Source organism: Lithobates pipiens, unplaced genomic scaffold (assembly GCF_037356315.1).
Source record: "Lithobates pipiens isolate NorthernLeopardFrog02 unplaced genomic scaffold, aLitPip1_a1.2 Scaffold_25, whole genome shotgun sequence".
NCBI classification, from domain to species: domain Eukaryota; kingdom Metazoa; phylum Chordata; class Amphibia; order Anura; family Ranidae; genus Lithobates; species Lithobates pipiens.
The window spans coordinates 68,487,259-68,505,596 of NW_027507787.1; the positions used below are offsets into that span (position 1 = coordinate 68,487,259).

Consider the following 18,338-nt stretch of genomic DNA (forward strand, 5'->3'; position numbering starts at 1 on the left):
TGCAGAAGGCATAGTAAATAAAATTTGCTTCATTGCTTAAAGTAGAACTATAGGCAAAATTTTTTTTTTTTATTTTGGAGAAAGCGGGCTCATCCCCTTTTTTTATGCCATCTATGTCCCATTGGGGAGATTTCCCTTCACTTCCTGTCCCATAGCCAATCAGGAATGGGGAGGAAATCCCTGCAAATTAGGGACCCCCCCGGTCACCAGAACTAGTGTCTCCATTGGAAGATTTCCCCTGTATCACTTTTCTGGGGACAACTCAAAATTTGGGATTTTCTTTTACTTTAAATGATAAAGGTAAACAGGACAAATAGTGGATGAATCTCCTTAAAGGGGGCACAGAGAGCAATAAAAACTGATAGGGGTTCTAATCCTACTCCACTCTATTCAAAACAAAAAAAAATAAAAAATAAATTGCCTCTAGTTATACTTTAACATTAAAGGGATCATTGTTTACTCTGAGCATTTCAATTGATTTTAACTAAGTCTCCACTTCTTTGGCCTGGGTGCTACCTCCATTATACACTATATTACTAAAAGTATTGGGACGCCTGCCGTTACACGCGCATGAACTTTAGTTCGTAGGGTTCAATATTGGGTTGGCTCAGCCTCTGCAGCTATAACTGCTTCAACTCTTCTGGGAAGGCTGTCCACAAGGTTTAGGAGTGTGTCTATGGGAATGTTTAACAAATGTACTTCAGGAAGAATGGTCAGGTCAGACACTGATGTTGGATGAGAAGACCTGGCTTGCTGACGCCCCTCTAATTCATCCTATCGGGTTGAGGTCAGGACTCCGTGCAGGCCAGTCATGTTCTCCACCCCAAACTCGCTCATCCATGTCTTTATGGACCTTGCTTTGTGCACTGGTCCAAATAATTTGGTGGAGGGGGGGTTATGGTGGGTGGTTATTTTTCTGGGGTTGGCCTTGGCCCCTTAGTTCCAGTGCTGTGAACTCTTAAGCCGTCAGCATACCAAGACATTTTGAATAATTTCATGCTCCCAACTTTGTAGTAACAGTTTGAAGATGGCCCCTTCCTCTTCCAACATGATTGTGCACCATCTACAAACAAGGTCCATAAAGACACGGAAGAGCAAGTTTGGGTTGGAGGAACTGGACTGGCCTGCACAGAGTCCTGACCTCAACCCGATAGAACACCTTTGGGATGAATCAGAGCAGAGACTGTGAGCCAGACCTTCTCGTCCACATCAGTGCCTGATCTCACGAATGCGCTTCTGGAAGAATGGTCAAACATTCACATAAACACACTCCTAAACCTTGAAGCTGTTATAGTTGCAAAGGTTGGGCCAACTCAATATTGAACCCCACAGACTAAGACGCCATTCAAGTTCATGTGTGTGTAAAGGCAGGTGTCCCAATATTTTTGATAATATAGTGTATGTAAACAAGCTTTGGTGACCATCGAATAGAACCAGATACTGCCCCATTTTTGCACACTATAAAAATCTTTTGTGTTTTTCCAATTTAGGATGATTAGAGAATACATTGGTGGTAAAATATGGGAAATTTGCTTTGAAAAAAAAAAAAAATACCACCCTCTATGATTGCCCCTATCAAAGACAGAAAAAACAAGGGATTTCTTACAGCCTAATACAATGTCTTTATGATTCCAGAAGGAAAATCATAGACCGTCCCATCCAAGAGGGATTCACAATTTAATTATCACCTTCTTTAACTCAATGGACTATGGCCCAAGGGCCTATGGGATGACAGGAGTGTCCAGACACCACACCTATCCCTGCCTCCTCCATCCACACCTTCTTTTGTTTTCCTAATGACAACTGTTCATAATACCCGTCCCTACCCTTCTTTATTTAAAGGAGAAGTCCAGCCTGAGCTTTTTGGGATGGGCTTCTCCTCTGGGTCACAGGAGTGCAATTCGTTTTGCACTCCTATGACCCATTTTCAGCAGAGCGTGGTCTGAATTCCGCTGACGTCACCAGATTCAGTCTGGGTAGCGCGACATCCCGACTTCAGAAGTCTGGATCCGCCAGCTGCCTGGACTGATGCAGTCTCAGCCTCTCAGCGAGCCGCTGAGATGGCCACTCCCCGCCCCTCCACAGCTTAGCGCTCAGAGCGGAGCAGGAGAGATGCTGACTGACAGGCAGCATTTCTCTGCTTGGGGAGGTGAGAGAACCGAGCCATCGGCGGAGTTCAGTGGCTCGGTTCTCAGTGAAGAGGCGGCGGAGGACAGATGTAGCATTCACCTAGGCAAGTATGAATAACCAAAAAAAAACAAAAAAACAAAAACATATTTCTCTTTTAATAATGTTCAATGTTATGCAATCTATTCTCGCATTTCAGCATACAAATGTCATTGTTTATGCCGCTTTATATGGCTTTTTTCCCTACTGTTCATAATAGATAAGGACAATTCATAAGAAGGATTTGTGAATGTTATGCCATGTTGCCATATTATCTGTTTTGTGCTGTCCTCACAGTTTCCAATGCACTAGTCTATGTATTTATATTTTTTAATTTTGGACTAATACAAAATAAAACCACTTTTTAAACAAATGTCCTTATTGAGGTGTCACCTGCCCATCTATAGCCATTCATAAAGTGAAGAAAAGCAGGCAGCCGACCAACAGTGGAATGTAATTGTGTTCTTACCCAAAGATGCACATCATCCACAGAAGAACCACATCTCAGGGACACACAGGTCCTCTTTATCAAGGGAACAAACATGGATGGTAGCCTTTGTGAAATGCACCTGTATGTCCCCAAAACATCATGTTGATCCTTTTGTGGATGACCTGCACCCTGCGGGGGTGGCACAGTGGTGTAGTGGTTAGGACTCTCGCCTAGCAGTATAAAAAGGTCTGTGGTTCAAATCCCAACCATGACACAACCTGATTGGAGTTTGCATGTTCTCCCTGTGCCTGCGTGGGTTTCCTCCGGCTACTCCGGCTTTCTCCCACACTCCAAAGACACACAGGTAGGTTAATTGGCTTCTGTCCAAAATTGGCCCTAGTATATGAATGGGGACCTTGGATTGTGGGCTCCTTGAGGGTAGGGACTGATGTGAGTGTTTGATGTACAGGGATAGGGACAATTGTAGACACTCACTCAGGTTGAACTGGATGGACTGGGGTCTTTATTCAACCTTACTAACTATGTAACTATGTATGTAAGGACACTGTTGCATTTGACTATCTACTGTCCATCTGTGTTTTATGGTAGCACCGTAGGCCAGGGGTATGCAAATCTGTATTTGTGGAGTAGAATTAAGGGCAAAACTTTTTTTTCCCATTTTGGATAGAGCAAGGGAGGATTATAAGCCCTGCGTCCCTTTGGGGAGACTTTCACTTCCTGCCCCATAACCAAAAGAGCAAGTGACAGGTAATCCCTCTAAAGCAAGGGGATCTCTGTAGTTAACATCAGAAGATTTTCCCTCTAGTCCTGTTTTGGTGACAACCCAAGTTTTGGGATTTTCTTTCACTTTTACTCTCAATAATAATTGAAAACCAGACAGAGAGGGTGAATCTCACTAATGGGGGCACAGGCAGCAATAAAAGCTCACAGCATTCTAATCCCTCTCCACGCTATCCAAAAATAGCCAGCTATAAAACATCAGAAGGTGGTCAAACCACTCCCAGGCATCTGAATCTTCTTCCCCAAACAGAAATGGCTGCCTAAACAGGCTGAGATAATGCATATCAGACTCCTATGGTGCCAGCTTACCAGAGAGTAAACAAAAGCAACTGAACAAAGATTTAATCTGCCCAAAAAACGTCTCCCCACCCCCGTCTACCCCTCTGCCCTGACAAGCCTTATCAGGCAACTCTGTTAGTGTTAGGTTGTTACCAGGCTGAAAATGGCTCTTTGAATATATTCTAATGTCTATGGACTACAACTATCATGTCAGTTTAGATCAGGGTAGGACTAGGAGATTGAGGGTCCACTCACATCGTTATCAGTGCATTAACAGAGCAAGTAAGCAAAGCTTTATCATACAGATAAAAACACATATGCATTAAAAGATTAGCCATTTGCTACCATATCTGGAGCGAAGCATTCCAAACATTAAACAGACCTATTCAGAGGGACTCCTCTACCTCTGGTGTCCTCAGGAGCTGAACAGATTTACAGTAACTATTGGAATCTGCAGATATAACTGTCCCCTATTCATACGATTCAACAGTAACCCAAGCCTTCTGTAGAGGTGATTTAGTTGAACTGTCCATATGTTATTGCAATTGGGTACAGTAAATACTTCTGTTAAAGTGGTTCTAAGGCCAGAAGGTTTTTTAAGTTAACGCTTTACCTGTCCGAAGGTAAAAAATACTTACCTGGGCACAACACAAACACGAGACATACACTCAAACATGGGCTGGCTGGAATATTTTTATATACTCAACAGAAGGGAATTCCCTTTTGCACTCTTAATTGCTAAGCGGCCTTGGACAGGCCCGGAATCCCGGGGACCGACTTGAGCGGACCCACGCGCTGGCTGTCGCGGCGGGTTCCTTCCCCCCCCCACTCCAAATAAGCATACTTTTACCCCTACCCTCCCCTCTATTCTCTTGTCCTACCCAACGCAGATATGAACGCAGGGCGGCATATCTCCCCCTACCCTCCTTTACTGGACCCTACAGTTAGTAAGTAGAAAACTGAAAATTTGGGAAGAGAGACCAGCTACAAATACGGGGCAGGGCCGGGTTACCAATGAGTTTACTTGTTAGCTATTACATCATAGGAAGTATGTAAATTGGTTCTGCCCTTTTTATTGGCAGATACTAAGCCCCACAGGATTTGTGGATATATGTGATGTAAATTATACCTTTGTCAATGTTGTAACACTGCTGTCTTCTTCCCCGGTTGGGGTTTGATAAACTTTATATTTGAAAAAAAAAATAAAAAATACTTACCTGAGCCTTGGATTGATCCAGTGCTGTGCCCCATCTGAAGCACCACTGCTTTTCTCTTTCCCCTCTCACGGACAACAGTAGAAGCCATTGGCTCCTGCTGCTGTCAATCAAATGCTGTAAAAAGGGAGTGGGTGGCAGGCCGAGCCACTCTGTGTGTGTCAACATAGGCACACAGCCAGGCTCAGAAACGAACCCGCAGGTTCCCCACCATAGAAAACGGTTTCTTGGGGGCGCATCAACATCTTGCAGGTTCTAACTCATCCCTGTTTAACTAAAAGAACTAAAAAAAAAAAGAAAAAGGAAGACTAATGTCAGAGGACATTAGTCTTCATCAAGCCTTAACACAGGTGCTCAAGCCCTGAGAATGGGAAGCTTTTTCCAAATGATGTATTTGATGTTCCTAATCATTACATGTTTAAAAAGTCCTTCAAGTGAGATGAACTTTTATACCAGGTGCACTTGTATGCACATTAAAGAATTTACCATCTGGTAAGCACTACCTTTGTCACTATCAGAGAGGTAACAGACTAGGACCAGGACAAGGTCCATCTTTGTTACATTTCATCCATGCATCTGTGTATTTGAAGAAAAAAAAAAAAAAAACACTTTACGGTAGATCAATAAGAAGCAGCTTTCACTTCTATCGGCTCAGCGCCATCACACACACACACACATCAGGTATAGACACAAAAGGAAGTGAGAAGGGAAATCTCTTTTAGAGGGTTGTCACCAGACCAAGTGTTCTCATTGGATGGTTTTTACTCTATCCATGTGCTTGTGACAACTATAAATTTTGTATTTCCTATCTCTTAGCCCTTGTACACACGATCGGACATTCCGACAACAAAATCCGTCGGATTTTGTCCGAAACTGTCCGACACACGGTCGGACAAAGTCGTCAGAAGATCAGATCGTTCATAACGTGATGATGTTATTTAGTTACGACGGGACTACGTTCAGGCTAGTAGCCAATAGCTTTGGTCTAGGAATTTGATCTGGGCGTGCGTGGCACTTTGTCCCATCGGAATTCTCTACAAACGATCGGACAAAGTCCGAATCGGATTGTGTTGTTGGAAAATTTTTATATCCAGCTCTCAAACTTTGTTGGTCGGACATTCCGACGGAAAAAGTCAGATGAAGCCCACACATGGTCGGATTATCCGACAACGCGGTCCGATCGGACATTTTCCGTCGGAATGTCCGACCGTGTGTACAAGAGCTAACAGGGACAGTGGACACAAAGGGCAAACAGCAATAAAACATGACAGATATTCTATTCCCCTTACATACCCTACCTATCCAAAACTAAAAAGAAAAAAAATTGACTTAAAAAAACTGATGCATTAAAAAATACATATGTATATAATGTCTTTACTAATTCTTTTATATATGGTAAGTTGTGCCTTTGAATAATGCCATACAATAGAATATACACTTCTGGGTCAATTCAGTACGATGTGTAAATTGATTCCTTTTTTGTGAATTAGACTATACAGTTTGCATCTGGAAGCTCACATAACAAGCTGGTGGCCATGGCGAGCAAGCAAAGACAACAGCCCCCAGGCAGATGGGTCTAATAAGCATTAAACTTCCAAAAATGTGATTCTTCATGGTCCTTCCAGTGTAACAATTCATGTGTCCCTTTCTCATCCAAGGAGCTCGGTGTGTGTGCTGGGTGGAACAAAGGATGTCTGGGTGGGGGCTGATGAAGGTTCTTTAAAAAGTACACGGGTGACCATTTCACAGCATGGGATGGCACTAAAATTGCTGAACATCTCCTGCACACTACTGGGGTGTTCATCACTTTGCCTGGCAGGGAAGAAACCAAAGAAATGCTTTTGATGTTAATAGCATTATGTCAAATAGCAGGGTGTTAGAAACGCAACTTGCGGTGAATATCTCTTGAAGTTTATTAACATGACAGTATTGATTTATGGGTTCAAACAGATATGGCTGGTGGAACTTTCACTAAAAGCATACCATGTGCACAAATCACAAGGCGGGAAAACACCTTTCAAGATAGCTTCATGGAGTAAATTATTTGGAGGTACAACAAATTAATATATCAACATAGCAAACCATATCTATACGCAAAGCTATAGAACATGCTGATTACCTAATTTTTTATGTCATTGCCAATATAGCTCAATGATCTGAGCCCATACATCAGTTACCTCCAAAGTAGGCAGAATTATAGACTTTTTCTGCCACTTGAGAGTTTTGCGTGTTATAACAGTTCCTGTTGTATTCCCCAGAACAGTGGTTCCAAATTTGATCTGTAGGCCAGATTCGGCCTTTTGCTTTCTTTTATCAGGCCTTTGGGACACTATTCCTCCCACCCATATGAGATCAAATTTCCTTCTACGGATACCAACGATGAGGCACCATTCCTTCTACTGACACCAAAAGTTGGGCACTGTTCCTCCCACTGACACCAAAGATGGGGCACTATTCCCCCCACTGACACCAACGATGGGGAACTATTCCTTCCACTAAAACCAATGATGGGACACTATACCTTCTATTAACCACAGGTGTTATGTAATTTTTTACTCTCACTATAATTTTAAATACATTAAAAAAAAAAAATGTCAACACTAGGGCCAGTCACAATGGCCAAAGCAGGAGCGTAGATGCAAGAAGCAAGCACAGACATCATACCAACAGACTGGTCCCTGAGAGATATAAGATACTGCAAGATGGTTTTCTCTCACTTGGATTGAAGCTTTAAAGCGGTAGTAAACCACAAAAAAAAAAAAATGGTCCCATGCAGGTAGTATGCATTGCATACTAGCACATTAAGAAAAACATTATGAAAGACTTACCTTATAATGAAGCCCTCACCACTGACAGGACTACCATCTTCATCCGGTCTTCCTTCTGGGTTTGCGTGCTTCGGCTGTTTGTATAGCCGTGCCGCGATGACGTCACTCTTGCGCATGCTTGCAGGTTTTTTTTTTTTTGATTTATTATTTTTTTCTATATAATCTATACTGAGTTTTATTACTTTTTTCACTATAGATTTCACGCATATTTAGTGCAACTTTATGTATAACTTTTTTGATTTGATCCATAATTTGATATTTGATGGTTTTTAGTTGCAACATTTAGGTTTTGCCCCAAGCGCGATATTTTTGTTTGTTTTCTATGCATGGTTGCAGGAGTCATGGCTGCAGCACAGCTCTCTCAATGGATGGCATCCTGTCCATCGAGAGTGCTGTGCGCAGGCAGTGGTCAGGTCACCGGCTGCTACTATAGTAAATGTCTCCTAAATGGTGCACGTTTAGGAGATATTTATTGCAAGTGAGCCTTATTATAGGTTTACCTGTAGGTACAACAAGGGGGGCTTTACTACCATTATAAAGCTATAACCAGTAAACGATATTGCCTTTTCACACCTAATATTTTTTTTTACTTGGAGCGCTTCACAAATTTGCTCGTCATCCTTGCAAAGGGCCATGCTAATCTTCTCTGTATCGTTCCAATTTTAGTACATGTGCTGCCAAAAGCAGGCACCTTTTCACACCTTTCACAAGATGTCCATTGGTGTTGGAAAACTGTCCATACGCAAAGCAAAATACATAAAGCCTCATACACAATACTAGTTTTTTTAGTTCAACCCATTGGCTGAGAGCGCCGATCAGGAGTAGGTCATCAGACCTTTTCCAATCATAAGCCTTCGACAGAAGGCAGTTTCTGTTGGCAGTTACGTGCAAAATATCAGCCAGTTCAATAGAAACAGGCTGACATTGGGCTCATGTGTACTAGGCTTCAGACTAACAACCCTCTGTTATTGTCTGGAATAAATTCAGCACTGCTGAAAGGCCCCTACATCTTTAGGAGTGGCCATAAATGGGTAAAGAACTCTCTGAGAATGATGGGTGGAGATATATTTGCCTCACTTCAAACAAGTTGTCTGAGTATGGTTACCTGCCACAATCCTCATCCAGGCGAGAGGGTGGCACACCCTTGTCAATTATTTCATATTATTACAGGTATTTATATACCAATAAACCAAACAGCATGTCTTTAGGGTGAGGAAGAAAAACAGAGAACCCAGAGGAAACCCACGTAAGCATAGGGAGAACATGCGAACACCATGCACAGTGCCAAGCACCCAGGGCAAAGATGCCAAACTGCGCCCCCCTTTCCCTTAGGGTTAGGGTGCCCCCTACCCCTGCAATAAACCATTGCGCCAGGGGCAGCTGTCCCTCCTGCCCACCCCTTGTCCCGGCCCTGACCATGCATATAGTGTCCGGGTTGTAACTTGAACCAGGGATCCTAGTGCTGCAAGGCAAAAGTGCTAACCACAAAGCCAAAATGTTATACTTTCCTCTGCTCAACAGCAGAGAAGGGTCAAGCCAGTTTGCTTGCAAGGATCTGTGATGAGTGTGAATGTCTCCTGCAAGGTACGGTCTTTCAAATGCAAACTGCCTTATAGCTGTCTAATGTCCTAAGCAACTAATCAAATTTTTTTAGGGACCACCAGGACAGCTGATGATTAGTTGCTGCTGCCAAAACAGAGCTGTTCTTTTAGATACTACTAAAGCGAAGGTTCTTGCCTTGGTTATGCTATGTACTAATACCCAATCGTATAACATGACTGACACGGCTCTTATTTCCTTCAGTCAGCGGAGGTATTCTCTCGAGATATGGCATTTGCTGAGCTCTCCCCACAGAGGTTTTGTGTTTTCTCTTTTACAGAAGCCAAGAAACTCCCAAAACTAATTACAGCAGAGAGTAAAGCCAGTCCAATGAATCATTTGCTCTTTTTTCCTACTAGTGTCGGGGTCAGCACAGCAGGGCAGAAGGTCCTTGCCTGGGCCAGTCTCTAGGAACAGACTTTTGTTCTATTTAACACACTGGGGGGAAGTTTTGTTACAAAGACTTTGCAAACTCTTCCGCCTTAAAACACGTCAGCTGAGCTATGTAGAAAAAGCATACTCATTTGCACTTTAAGGCTATCTAAAATTATAGGTGTAAATATATTTCTTACGTATGTTATATATTTAGCGCCTCAAAAAGAAGGCAATCACTATGCAGAGACAACGAAAACCTATAGCCCCCTATAATGACTGAAGAAAGTATTTATTTGGGCAGGACTGGGTGGAGCTGGATGTCTATATGGGCTATAAAGCCATCAGCAGCCCCAGATCATTGATCTTACTGGAAAGGGTTGTTGGTCGGGCTGGTTTCTCGACTCCAGGTGTCATTACTTCCTTTAAGTGGATCTAAGGAGACGACTGAGTGCATAGATAAAATTCCATATGACTAGAATGTCATCTTTTTAGTGCCAGTTCACACCAGGATCGCCCAGGATTCGGGGGCTCATTGGATGTGATTCCTGAGCATTCCCTAACAGTGCAATTTTCATTTGAATGGGCTCAAATTGTACAAAAAGTAGTGTATGCACTACTTTTGAATACGCACTATATGAAATTGCATGGTAATGCGTTACCATGTGATGTGGTGCCTGCAAATGTACTGTGTATTAGACATGTGCGGTTCGTTTCGTACGAATCAAAAACTCTGAAAATTCATACATTCGGAATACGAATTTCTATGCTTCCGAATTGTATAAGAATTACGAAATTTCATAGACGAATTTCGGATCCAAATTCCGTTACAACGGAAACGTGACTGGTGTTTTGTTGACCAATCAGAGGTTTTCATCTGCTGCTGAGTGAGGGTTGGGAAAATTACCTTTTTTAATATGGGAGTGGGAGACTGGTACTGGTAGTCAATGGGAGAAAAATCCAGGACGTCAGCACAGCACAGGGATAACGGGAGCCCCTTATAATGGGCACAGCACAGGGATCGCGGGAGCCCCTCATAATGAGCACAGCAGGGGTACAGCCCCAGGAGGAAGTCAGCACAGCACAGGGATGGTGTGAGCCCCTCATAATGAGCACAGCAGGGGTTTAACCCACAATATCTATTATATCTATGGTTTTACCATGTATAATATCCTCCAACAATATGACAGAAATTGTTTATGTAGTGTCAGGGCACCCTTCTAGATCTGTCTGAGCATGTCTGTGATGTTCAATGAAAGTAGTGATAAACAGCAGGCACTGGGCTATATAGCACTTGTGTTAATGTGACTTGTAACATCAAATAGTATGCCAGGAAAGGCCATGTGCATTTCATTACCCAAAAATCCCAGCAGCAGAGGAAGCAGTAAAGATACCTTTTTTTGATACATTGTGACAGGCAAAGTAAAGCATTTTTGTTGTAATGAAACATACAAAGTATTGAGTATCAATGTTTCAGTGTACAAGGAACAAGAGATATTAGGAGATATTTACTTTAGATGTAGCCGGTGACGTCACTGTTCCTTCAGAGACGTGCCGTATCACGCGGGAGTGACGTCATTGCCGGTTTGGACATTCATATCACTGAAGACCGAGTGAAGATGGAAGTGCGCCGCAGGAGGGCCTTTGTTTTCAGGTAAATCTGTCATAATGCGCTAGTATGCGATGCAGACTAGCACATTCTGACTTAAAGCGGGGTTCCACCCAAAAATGGAACTTCCGCTTTTCGGAATCCCCCCTCCCCCGTGTCACATTTGATATCTTTCAGGGGGGAGCAGATACCTGTCTAATCCAGGTATTTGCTCCCACTTCCGGGCATAGATAGCCGCAGTATCTGCGGCTATCTACGCCATATCCGGCACCTCCTCCGTCCCCCTCGCTATCTTCTGGGAGACACACAGGTCACAGAAGACAGGAGGGACTAGTGGGATCATGCAGCGCGACTCGCGCATGCACAGTAGGGAGCCAGGCTGTGAAGCCGCCAGGCTTCACTTCCTTTTTCCCTTACCGAAGATGGTGGCGCCTCCACCTGAGAGCCGAGGGACAGATTGGCTTTGGTTGCCGACATCATGGGCGCCTTGGACAGGTAAGTGTCCATATTTTAAAGGTCAGCAGCTGCCGTATTTGTAGTTGCTGACTTAAAAAAAAAAAAAAAAAGTGGCGGAACTCCGCTTTAAACTGCTGGTATGAAATGCATATTAGCACACTATGACTTAAACTGCCCGGATCCCTTTTATTTTTATATTTCTTTTTTTAAATGCAGTTTACTACCGCTTTAAAGTAAAACTATAACTTTTCATTTTTGATAGAGCAAGGGAGGGTTATAACCCCTGTCAGATTTATTTTCGCCATCTGTGTCCCATTTCTATGACTTCCTTTCACTTCCTGTCCCATTTTTAAACAGGAAGTGAGAGGAAATCCCTGCAAATGAAAGGAATTCCTTTGGGACCCCAGCTCACCAGAACTAGTGTCCCCATTGGAAGATTTCCCCTCTATTACTTTTCTGGGGACAAACCAAAATTTGGGGATTTTCTTTTACTTTCACTTTCAATGATAATAGTAAACATAACAAATAGAGGGGGGATCTCCCTAATGGTGGCACAGACAGTAATACAAAGCAGAGTACTGTCTGTGATACTTTTTTTTTATTTGCACTAACATCCCTATTTTCTGGGTTTATCCCCTCCAAGGTCCAAGCAGGGGGAACAACCTGAAAGAAATGTATTTTTCTTTTTGCATTTTTGTTAATCAATCATGTTGGGGGGGGCTTTGGTGAGATATCTGGGATCTAAGAAGAATACTGACATCTCCCCTTTAAGACAGAGAAAGAGTCTGAGGACACAGATTCCCCAGTCTCTTTCTCAGCACTGAAGATGAATGGACAGGAAGACAGCGACTCCTGTCCATTCATAAACTGAGCAGAGTAACACACTCGCTCACTGCTGGCAGAATACTATAACGCTGCGGGAGGCATTACCCCATCAACACTGAACCAAGGAAAGGAAAAAAAAATTGATCCATCTATGGTTTGCCCTACTGCCCTAAATCAGGTCTACTGTACAGCAACAACAGCAGATAGCTATAGTCACTTTTCCCATCAAAAACAAAGACAAAAAAAAGGCATCCCTATAATGCAGTGCAAAGATGGTGTCCAAATTGCAGTAAGGCTGCATTAACACTTGAGCAGAGCGACTTTCAGGCATTTTTATTTGAGCGTATTTGAGTGTTTTTAGAGGTGTGAAGCATTTTACAACTTCACGTGTTTTTTCTTAGCCAACAGAAAGCACTATGGGAAGGAGAGGTGGAGGGTACTAGGGGTGGAGAGCTGTTGTTTGAGCAAAAAACGCTCATAAAACGCTCATGTTGCACATTTCCATTGAAGTCTGTGGGGCTCAATCTGTCTCCAATCTGCCAAAAAAGAAGCTCATGTACTTTTTCGAGCGACAGGCATTTTGCTTCAGGTGACAGAAGGCTCTGATGTAAACAGAGGCCATTGAAATGAGTAGGATTTGGCATGTTGAGTGTTAGCCCTTGTGCACAGGGTCAGAAATTCCGACCACAAAAACCGTCTGATTTTTTCGTAGGATTTTGTCCGAAACTGGTGTTGCATACACACGGTCGGACAAAGTTGTCGGAAAATCCGATTGTTCGGAATGTGATGCCGCTTGTTCATTCCGACAGGACTACGTTCAACCTAGTAGCCAATAGCTTTGCTCTCGTACTTTGATCTGAATCCGATCGGAATTTTCTACAAACGATCGGAAAAAGTCAGATCGGATTTTGTTGTTGGAAAATTTGAGATCCTGCTCTCATTTTTTTTCCGGCGGATTTAACGAAGCAAAAATTCCAATAGAACCCACACACGATCGGATTTTTCGACAATATAATCCGATCGGACCGTTTCCGTCTGAATTTCCAACCGTGTGTACAAGGGTTTAGAGCTACAAGCTTGAAGTTTCAAGCTGAAAATTACTCAGGTGTGAACGGGGCCTAATACATATGAATCAATCGCTAAATGGTTCTGAAGTACAAAGATGGCGTCCAAACTGCAGCAATATGTATGGATACATTTCTGAATTTATCTGACAAACATATACTACAACCCGACTAGCTGCCAGGGGACATTGTACATCATCCCTTCCCTTTATACTGCCTATACAATAAGTGCTGAAGGACACACATGGATTCATTACTTTTTTTTGTTTTTCATATCCTTGTTCTCTCCGCCTCATTAAAAAAATATAATCAAAAAAAAAGTGATGAGAAAAAAAAAATCAAAAGTTAATATTAATAAGCAATGAAGAATGAATTGCTTAAAGGAGCGTTCAGAAGAAATACAAAGTGTGACAAAGAATAAAGGCCTCCAGCTGTGCCCAAAAGAAGGGGAGAGAAAACCACCAACTTTCCGTGAATAACCGAAGTGCATTAAATCCACATAGCTAAAGAGATGCTAATGAATCTCCTTTGTTGTCATGAGTCACATATGAGCTTGTACAGGCCTCTGTGCTGTTAAAATGAAGTGTAGTGTGAGGGAGACAACAAAAAACTCTTTACAAGAGAAGTGAAGGGGCCGAGATGACATGAGATAGCTGGGGGAGAGAAGGGTCCGTCGTGATTTACTACACCGCCCCAGTAAATGTTTTCACTCACTTTACCACTGCTGTAATCCAGAGGATGTTGGGGGCTGATAAACAGCAGGGACCCCCTGACTTTATAGCCGTAACATCTGCTCTAATGAACTCATCATGGTTGTACTCTGCATTGTAACAAGTCTGAGGCTTCATCTGCCTCCTGCAATTCCCATACTCTGCTTGTAAACTGTCTGCCACACCGTGCATCCAGCAGTACTTTTGTCCAAAGCAAGACATTTTATATGTCCCTCCTGAGGGTTGGAGCAGCTTTATGCCCAGTAGTTCATGTTGCGTGATAAAGTAACTAGTATCCATGTCTTTGAAGACAGCAGAACATGAGCAATGGGAGGCCAAAGTGGTTCAGAGTAATTCCCAAGATACCATTTTCTTGACATTACCATCCATTTTTAAATGCCCCAAACTGCTTGCTTGACCACCTGTGTTCAACCTTAATGTACTTCCATCTGGCCTTAATTAACCCTGGGGATTTGATTTAAGGACCTAGGAGAAACGCTTGACCTATAGTTGCTTTAAAATGGCAGCATTCTGCTACTGTAATCAGAAAGTTTATGAGCTGTGGGAAACAAAAATAATAATTGAACAACTTTATGCTGGCTACGTCTAAAACAGTGACCACCGACAGACTTGAATAGGTCAGTATTTCTAGCATCTCTAGCTTAAAGCTGGCCATAGATGCATAATAGTTCACATTTTTAGGAAAAGTCTAAGGAAAATGAATGCAACAATTCACAGAACATTCAAATTTAATTTGAAATATTTTGTTAGCTTTCAACATTTGATTTTGAAAGGATAGGACTTTAACAAACAAAAACTACACATTCACTGTTATGCCCCGTACACACGGTGGGGTTCGACGGGAGCTTTTTGTCGGAAATTCCGACTGCGTGTAGGCTCCATCGGACATTTTCCATCGGAATTTCCGTCACACAAAGTTTTAGATCTGGATCTCAAATTTTCCGACAACAAAATCCGTTGTCGGAAATTCCAAACATTTACACAATTCTGAAGCACAAAGTTCCACGCATGCTCGGAATCAATCAGAAGAGCTGTACTGGCTATTGAACTTCATTTTTCTTGGCTTGTTGTACGTTTTGTACATCACCACGTTCTTGACGAACCCAATTTCCAACCAACTTTGTGTGACCATGTGTATGCAAGACAAGTTTGAGCCAATTGTTTGCCATTGGCAAACAATACCCTATCATTGGTTTTAGTGGGAGAAATTTTGCCCCATTGGTGGTATCAGTGGGAGGAATGGTGCCCCATTGTTGCTATTCAGGGGAGGGACAGTACCCCAACACTGGTGTCAGTGGAAGAAAAGTGACTCAAGGGCCAGATAAAGACAAGCGATGGGCCAATTCGGCCCACGGGCCACAGTTTTAGATACTACTGGTCTAGGGGATTGGAGAAAATATATATTCGCCTGATCCCCCACCTCACCAGCAAAAGTGCTCCTTCATGATCCAGCAGCAGACTGTTCCTGACACTCTCATGTCCAGAGCAGGTCTATAGGTGTCATGACGTCAGGTACAGTCCACTGCACAAGGCCACTAGACTGCCAGGTGGGCAGGAGCCATAGGGACTGGTCTTATTAGGGGACAATTTTAGGATTAGCTAAGTGTGCCTCCGTTCTCCAATCCCCTAGACAGAAACGAGCAGTTAACCCATGCAGTGTGGGCACAGCCTCAGTGCATGGGAAAACTTTTTTTTTTTTACCCGGAGTTGGGCTTTAAGCAGCCCGTAGATTTTTTTTTTTTTCATTCAAGATTGAACGAAAAAAAATGATTTGATTCCCCCCCATCCACACATTCAAGGTGGATGGGGGAATCCTCCCCACTGTGCCTTTGTATTATGATGGCTGATAGACTTCTCCACCGTCAGAATACATGGCTTGGTGCTGTCGGCTATGGCCGGTGCTGATCGAGCAGCAAAAATCTAACAGGGTGGCTGTACAGAAGTCAATTCATAGATAGGCTTCTGTACAACCACCTTGCCCATACATCAATTGAAATTTGGCCGGTCCCTGCAAAACCACCTGAATTGATCGATATACTGTATGGCTGGCTTTAAGATGTAAATATCCCCCCCATGGGGAGTTAAAGAACAACCTCCGTCCTAAATAAAAATCTATTTTTCTTTGCTTTTTTCTTTCCTCCCTTTTTAACTTTATGCTCAACAAAAGTTTTCCAGCCCGTCCCTTCAAAAGACATTGATCAAACAGTGAACCTCTACTGATAGGGGAAGCCACACGGATTGAAATTCATCCAGTACCTGATGAACCAGCTGAATTTCGATCAGCGTATGGCCAGCTTTAGTCCAGTACTGCCCTGGCAGGTTCTGCAACCAAGTGCCCTCATCCCAATACAATGCACAATGCTCGATGGACCTACTGATAGGTCTAGGCCTTTGTCGGACCTGTGCATGCCTATGCAAGTGTGGGGCAGCACAGTGGCTCATTAGTTAGCAATTCTGCTTTGCGGCACCAGGGACCTGGTTTGTATCATGGTCAGGACACTACATGAAGTTTGCATGTTCTCCCTGTGCTTGCGTGGGTTTCCTACCACTGGTAGGATAACTGGCTCCTGCCTAAACTGGTCCTAGTATATGCGTGCATGTGAAATAGGGACCCTCGATTGTAAGCTCCTTAAGGGCAGGGACTGATGTGAATGTATAGTCGGTAAAGCACTGCATTAATTGTCAGAACTACCTGCAATAAATAAACAAATAATTAATCAATAAATGCATTAGCTGGTTCAAGAAAGTACCAGCACCTGACCTAGATGTTCAGCAACAAGAGGTATGTGCTGACAGCTTCTGTAGTCAATCATCAGCTACTAATGTTATTTTATTCACAAGTCCATTTTCCTGTAAGCTGTAGTTCTAAGCCTAGTAACATGTCTTCCAAGGTGCTATTGACTCAGCAGTTAAAATAGTTACTCTGATAAATCCATACACCCAAGGTGACTGCACATAAAGTCATGTCAGCATGGACCATGTCAAAAAAATAAGCTAGCAGCCCTGTGTCTTTCCTCTTTAATTAGAGCGTAGCGAGTCACACTAATGCTGAAAGTCACAGAAGAAGAACTAAAAAAAAAAAAAAATCATTAAAAGTATCAGTACCTAGAAATCAAGCCATAGGGGACTCGGGTCGGTAGGGATCCTGGTAGAAAAACCATCCATCAACAAATCAGTGGAAGTTATGTGATGTCAAGGACAACCTGGATTTTATTTGGCTGCTTTAGTGGAACTTATGCCAGGCTGCGTTTTCTATGGCACTTAATGTCGAATGTGTAAAACTCGTTGTGGTTTTATTAACACATTTGTGGGCCTCTCCAGCAGTGAGGGGAATAAAATGGAATGACATCAGTTTAGGTCACCGGGTCTCACCATAGATCTAATCACGGTGCAGTATTCCACCACCTCATAAAACACTTCATCACTCCGCACCCTGCCACCCGTCGCTTAGCAGTGCTGCTCAAATCCTGACAGACGCAATAAAAAAAATAAAAAAATTCCGTCATACTTCTATAGCACTCGGCATTTAGGATGTTCACTATACAGAAGACTAAAAGAATGTGTATGTCAATCCTAAAGATTGAATGTGCTACAAGCCTTTCAAAAACGGACATGTTATTTATTTTAATGCCGCAATATCTTACCATCATAGTGAAAAGCTGGTTTCTTTTATTGGTTCTTACTAAAGTCCTTATTCTTTACCCTCAGGCTGCCCATGTAATGTATATGTAGAGCAGCAAAGACGATGGGGCTTTACCATCAGCCGTGGGCAGCTGAGGTTCCCAGCAACACGACTGTCCTATAATAGACAGCTCCGGGTCTCTAGTAATGGCTTCCAATCAGGCGATCGGATTATCAGGTGATTAAATGACATAGTGCATTTGGTACCCGAGTGGCGAAAAGGACTGCCTGATCTCTGTGATTGGTCATCACCAATCACAGTGATCAGGCAGAGTCCTTCTCG

The 18,338-nt window shown here is 42.9% G+C and overlaps 1 protein-coding gene and 1 non-coding gene across 4 annotated transcripts in view; both read right to left on the minus strand.

Moving 5' to 3' along the window:
- The window catches only part of UNC5B (unc-5 netrin receptor B), a 253,877-nt gene that overhangs the window by 201,329 nt on the left and 34,210 nt on the right, over positions 1–18,338 (minus strand). The gene's annotated exons all lie outside the window — the stretch shown is intronic.
- Positions 8,303–8,405, minus strand: LOC143932535 (U6 spliceosomal RNA). The gene has a single exon (XR_013262960.1). It is a non-coding gene; the product is annotated as a U6 spliceosomal RNA (small nuclear RNA).